The following is a 6,559-nucleotide window of genomic DNA, read 5'->3' on the forward strand; positions in this document are numbered from 1 at the left end:
GCCATTTTATAGCCTATAGATTTGGCTGAAATAATTTACACATGCAAAACCAACGTATGCATACTAAATAATTAAACCTTAATGCCGTCTAATTATGCTAACAGGGTTTTATTATTATTATTTCTGCATATATTTCTACAGCTAAGCACTTTTTCATGTCAAAGATTATTATCTGAACATGGATCAGATCTGCATACGCAGGTTTTATAAATTAAGCCCCAGAAGTCTTTATTCACTTCCCATCATGCACAAGCATTTGAACATCAAGATGTGGGACATGTTAACCAAACTGATCTCGCCCCCTGTTGACTACCATAGTAGAAAAAATAAATACTATGGTACTCAATGGGGGATGAGATCTGTTTGGTTACTGACATTCTTCCAAATATCTTCCTTTGTGTTCAGCAGAACAAAGACATTTATACAGGTTTAGAGGGTGAATGATGATGATTTTCATTTTTTGGTGAACTATCCCTTTAATTTTATCGCTTTGGACTAAAAGCTGCTGACTTTTCTCACACAGGGTGTAACAACTTCCCCAAATTGTTCTGATCATTTTCGTACATTGTTTGACCTGAATAAGCTTTTTTCACTCAAAAACTAAGTTGCTTAAGATTTACCATCAATTTATAAGGCGGATCATATTTGACCAGGAACACCACATTAGGTGGTAAAGGATTTTCAGCACAGCACAAGGGTTAAGACAAGCTTACAACTTTAGGTAGTGATTTACGATGTTTAAGAACATTCTTTTCAAGAATTTGAATTCTTAAATTTTATCTTAAGTAAATAAAATAAGAACATTCTTAAGGAGAAAAAATATTTTTGGGAATACAAAAATTTCTTAAGTTAGAAAATACAATAAAAGAATTTTGTTCTTGAAAATGTTTCATGAATCCAGCCCCAGGATTGACATCACAATGCCTTTAACGTCAAATGCCCTTGGTGCTTTAGTTTCTAGAGCTTCACTGCTGGAAAAAAGTTAAAGTTCATTACACAAATGGAGTTCATGAAATTGAAATAGTTTAAAAACTGTTCTAGTCATATTGAAAAACAAAAAACACAAAGAAGAAGAAGATAAAAAGTAAAGCTTTATCTTAACATGTTTAAAGCTGTGAACCATGTCTTATACTGCGAACAAAACTCCATGTCCAACATTTACCTTGTTTTTGTGGTAAAGTGCTCAACTTTAACACACACAGAGTTCAACAAGAATAGGGATTTCTCCTAATTAAAATGAAACAAGGTTGTATTGTTGTAATGATCACCCAATGCACGCCACAGAGGAGGTTTAGGATCTTAAACCAAGAAAAGTGTTAAATCTTCAAGCGTTAATTGTAATCGGTAAGTACTCAAATTTGCCAGCTAAAAAAAATCCAACAAATCTCAACATGACGAGGCCTGAGAAGCACAAAACTCCTCCAAGATCTTCCTGAGCGATGCTGTTACCAGAGAAGAATACAATCAATAATAAAAACTACAGCTGAACAACTTCCATTCAAAAATCATTTAGCAGCACGTGTCATTCTTACTCTCTGCACACGAGCGCCACCTCGAGGTTAACCAGCTAACTTGACCGTTTCCACATGAAAAACGAGTCATTTCAGTGGTTTCAAAAGACATCAGACACAGAAAACATGTGAGAAGATCTAGCTGTCAATAACTTACATACAGATATTAATAAATATACATATAAAAAAGATACCTGTACAACTAGGTCCAACATCCATCATGTGAAAATAAGTAGTTACGAAAAATATTGTTTTCAGTAAAATGCTAAATTTCAAAGCTGTTATTATGAGTTATGATGACAGAAGTTCAGAGAATGATGGAGAATCAGTAAATTACGACACGTCATTATTATGAGATAAAAATGCGAAATTATAACTATAGACAATTTTTACTTTTTAATCTCAAAATTATGGCTTAGTATGTGGGCAGTTGACAGCCTTAAAAAAAGTTGTTGTTTTTTTTTACACTTCAAATATTAAGCATAAAAAAAATATTGAGTTGTTGTACTGACTCTTGAATTTCCAATAATATGTGGTCTTTTAAAATTTTGTATTGGATATTGGATTTATTCACCAAATTTGTTGCATTTGTGCCTAAAATTGTCATATAGTGTGACATAAAAGTTATTAACTAACTTAAGATTTTAATTTTTTTTTTTTTTTTTTTGTGCAGATTCATTAGATTTTGTAATATTTTTCTAAATCATCATGCAAAGTAAGACATCTCTCCTCACTCAGCCTTTCCAGATATTCAAGAATTTGAATTCTAAATTTTATCTTAGCAAATAAAATAAGAACATTCTTAAGGGGAAAAAATATTTTTGGGAATACAAAAATTTCTAAAAGTTAGAAAATACAATAAAAGAACTTTGTTCTTGAAAATGTTTCATGAATCCAGCCCCAGGATTGACATCACAATGCCTTTAACGTCAAATGCCCTTGGTGCTTTAGTTTCTAGAGCTTCACTGCTGGAAAAAAGTTAAAGTTCATTACACAAATGCAGTTCATGAAACTGAAATAGTTCAAAAACTGTTCTAGTCATATTGAAAAACAAAAAACACAAAGAAGAAGAAGAAGAAGATATAAAGTAAAGCTTTATCTTAACATGAACCATGTCTTATACTGCGAACAAAACATGTCCAGCGTTTACCTTGTTTTTGTGGTAAAGTGCTCAACTTTAACACACACAGAGTTCAACAAGAATAGGGATTTCTCCTAATTAAAATGAAACAAGGTTGTATTGTTGTAATGATCACCCAGTGCACGTCACAGAGGAGGTTTAGGATCTTAAACCAAGAAAAGATCCAACAAATCTCAACATGATGAGGCCTGAGAATCACAAAACTCCTACAAGATCTTCCTGAATGATGCTGTTACCAGAGAAGAATACAATAAAAACTACAGCTGAACAACTTACATTCAAAAATCATTTAGCAGCACGTGTCATTCTTATTCTCTGCACACGAGCGCCACCTTGAGGTTAACCAGCTAACTTGACCGTTTCCACATGAAAAACGACTCATTTCAGTGGTTTCAAAAGAACATCAGACACAGAGAACAGCATGTGAGAAGATCTAGCTGTCAATAACATATAGATATTAATAAATATAAAAAAAGATATCTGTAAGCAACAACATATAACTAGGTCCAACATCCATCATGTGAGAATAACTCGTTACAAAAATAGTGTTTGTTTTCAGTAAAAGGCTAAATTTCAAAGCTGTTATTATGAGTTATGATGACAGAAGTTCAGAGAATGATGGAGAATCAGTAAATTACGACATGAGATAAAAATGCGAAATTATAACTATAGGCATAATTTTTACTTTTTTATCTCATAATTATGACTTAGTATGTGGGTGCTTCACAATACTTCAAATATTAGGCATAAAAAAAAAAATATCGAGTTGTGTTGTACTGACATGTAGTCTTTTAGATTTTGTATTGGAAATTGGATTTATTCATCAAATTTGTTGCATTTATGCTTAAATTGTCATATGTTGTGACTTAAAAGTTATTAACTAACTTCATCATAAATCTTTATCATTACTATTTTAAGATTTAACATTTTTTTGTGCATCATCATGCAAAGACATCTCTCCTCACTCAGCCCTTCCAGATATTTTAGATTAATTCTGACAAACCCTGTTATAAATCTAACAAAATGCTTGTGACTCTTGCTGATACCATTTCTCTCGTGTTCCACTGACTTTATGATTTATAACTAATTATTTATTGTCATAATTCTGAATGTCACACTGTATGAACTGCACACCACAATGCCAATGAAGAAAAAAAAAAAAAAAAAAAAAAAAGTATTTATTTACATTTAATAAATTCAATTCAATTAAGACTAAAAATCAAACATACTAACATCATTTTTTTTTTTTTTTTTTTTAAACTTTTAAAATGTTAAGAAACTCAGAAATATGAGTAAATCAAACATCTCACGTAAAGAACCTTCAACATGAACATTTTAAAATTAGAGACGAGTGTGTGTAACAACAATTATAATTGGTAAACAGTAAAATTATCATCAATTTACAATTATTGTATTGTATTATTTGCATTATCTTCATTCAGAGACGCTTCAGGAGATGGAGGGGTCAGGTTTAAAATGGCATTCTCTTCTTTTTTCTTTTTCTGTATTTCTTTTCTGCATCTCTCTCATTTTCTCGTCTTGAAGGAGGAAGGGAGTGCACACTGAATTCCTTGAGTTTTCCTCTTCATATCTTCTCTTTATACCTGTTAATGAAAAATACATAATGATTAAGATTTTTTTTTACCTGTTCATTTCAGCTTCACCATCTTGGTAATAGTATCCTGTGTTAAAGTTGTGGCCTAGACTTTCATCCTTCTCTATAGTTCTGTGTGAACTGGAATGAGCTTTACTTTTTCCTCCTTTCCCTCAGGACCTCCTCTCTCCTTGCATGGTCAGCATTGAGTCTCTCCCTGTATTTGTGTGTCCTCTCTTTACCAGCCTGACACAGACAAAATTTTGCATCTTTTAATATGCAAAGCATGGCAAACATGGTGAAACAGTTAAATTAAGTATAAAATTGAAAAAGAATACATTAATTAAATGGGTAATTTCATGTTAAATATGTTTTGAATATTTAGTTATTAAAAAAAAAAAAAAAAAAAAGGTGTATGTAATATGGTGTGACTTGGAAAAATGGTCACATGATGTTGATGTTTTGTTCATTTAAGATAATTTCTTGGTTAACTAAAAACAGCTAGCTTATACTTAGCATGTAAATTGTCACATGGCAGCAATGATTTTTAAGAAAAAGTAAAATTTGTAAAAAAAAAAAAAATAAAAAAAATAAAAAAAAAAAAGTTATGCAAATAATGTCACACCATTAGACAAAACACTGACCACTAATGAGCATATGAGATAACGAGCTTTTTAAAAATTAAAAAGTCAGAACTCACCTCTTGACCTTCCAAACCACTCCAGAGATGACACTGCAACTTCCTGGTTGAATGCCGACCTCTCCATCATAATGATGTCCAAAATATTGCCCGTTTAAAATATAGATCGTAATGTCACACCATATGACGGCCATTTTACGACGAAACGTTTTTAGCCAGAACTTGCTTTAAAATCATGTACAGACATCAACACGTGTTCATTAAAAACGCCTAATTCTGTTACTTAAACTGTAAATTATCTATGAATTATTTATACTTTGCTGAGATATATGGTCATATATTAGTAAGGTCACACTAGCCCATACAGTGACATATGACAATTTTGATGTTTAGATAAAAAAAAATTTGAACTGCTGAATGCTGTAATAATATCTTGTCAGAGAAAGATATATATTTTTAACAAATACTAACTTTTATTAGTATATGACATCATGGACAGGTATAATTGTATGTTAGTCCTCCACCCGTGTCATAATTTCGACTTTTTATGTCAATTATTTACAAAAAAAAAAAAAAAAAAAAAAAAAAAAAAAAAAAGAGAAAGAGAAAGCCTGATTTTTTTTATCTGCATTTGAAGTGAAGTGACGTCCGTGAAGGCGAAGTAGGATATGGCAAGTTTGAGCTTCGTGTTAAATCTAATTTCAGACTAAAACTCTCACATATTCTGAAGTTATGAGAATAGTTTTGTTCCATTTTAATTTCTGAGGACTTTTATTTTCACGAGGGGCGTCCGCAGATCTTAATGGTAGCGCAAAATCAAGATCATAGCGATAATTATCTAACGTACCACACATAGAAAATAAGTTATAGTCTTACCTATTTGTAGCTTCTTCTTTGACCGTCTGTGGCGTTAAATTCTTCCTCGGCGTCTACCGAAATATGCGCGTTCATTACGACTAACCGTCCTCAGGTGACGAAAGCAGCTGAAAGAGCGCGGAATATCTGCCGCGTCATCACGTGATCACGCCACGACCGTTAAGTGGCGTAGCATTACGTACCTTTACAGGAATATTTTTTGTTGTGTTTATATTAATCGATGTGACTAATTTTATATTGTGAAATTTTAAATAAAGTGGGAGGAAAGTTTACAGGTGCCACTGAATGTACGTCCAAGTGAACGGCTGCGGGCATCACGTGACTCGATCAAATTGTATGTTTATTGTGAAATATGATTGAATAACATAATAATAATACTTTGCTGAGATATATTGTCATATATTAGGAAGGTCACACATAGCACATTTCTATTAAGGGAACATAGTGAGCATCAATGCGCCCTGATATTAATGTTGAACGTGGGACTTTTTAGGGAGCAAACGTTTCAGTGCACTGGAAAGATTTTGTGATTGAGACAGCACTTAAAATGGCCGACTCCCTGATAAGAGCCCAGACTACTGAACTAGGGAGTTAATTGAGACGCACCCTAGACCTGTTCCTGGATCAGTATCTTTATACGCTGAAACATTATTCCTGTCAAACAAACATTCTCGTCTTTGACCCTCAAGAGTCGCCGTAAATGAAGAGACCAAATGTGAAGTTAAAAATCTGTACTGGTGGATCTTGATGCTGGAAACTGTTTAAAACCTGAAGCACTTTAAAGCATTAGACACAGT

The 6,559-nt window shown here is 32.6% G+C and overlaps 1 long non-coding RNA gene across 1 annotated transcript; it reads right to left on the reverse strand.

Annotated features, from left to right (window-relative positions):
- Positions 1 to 3,442: 3,442 nt before the first annotated feature.
- LOC127499690 (uncharacterized) lies at positions 3,443 to 5,729 on the reverse strand. The gene is made up of 3 exons (XR_007926162.1): positions 4,947 to 5,729; positions 4,404 to 4,492; positions 3,443 to 4,256 (listed from the first exon to the last, which is right to left on the reverse strand). It is a non-coding gene; the product is annotated as an uncharacterized LOC127499690 (long non-coding RNA).
- Positions 5,730 to 6,559: the final 830 nt, after the last annotated feature.

The sequence above is a fragment of the Ctenopharyngodon idella genome, chromosome 18 (genome assembly GCF_019924925.1).
Source record: "Ctenopharyngodon idella isolate HZGC_01 chromosome 18, HZGC01, whole genome shotgun sequence".
NCBI classification, from domain to species: Eukaryota; Metazoa; Chordata; class Actinopteri; order Cypriniformes; family Xenocyprididae; genus Ctenopharyngodon; species Ctenopharyngodon idella.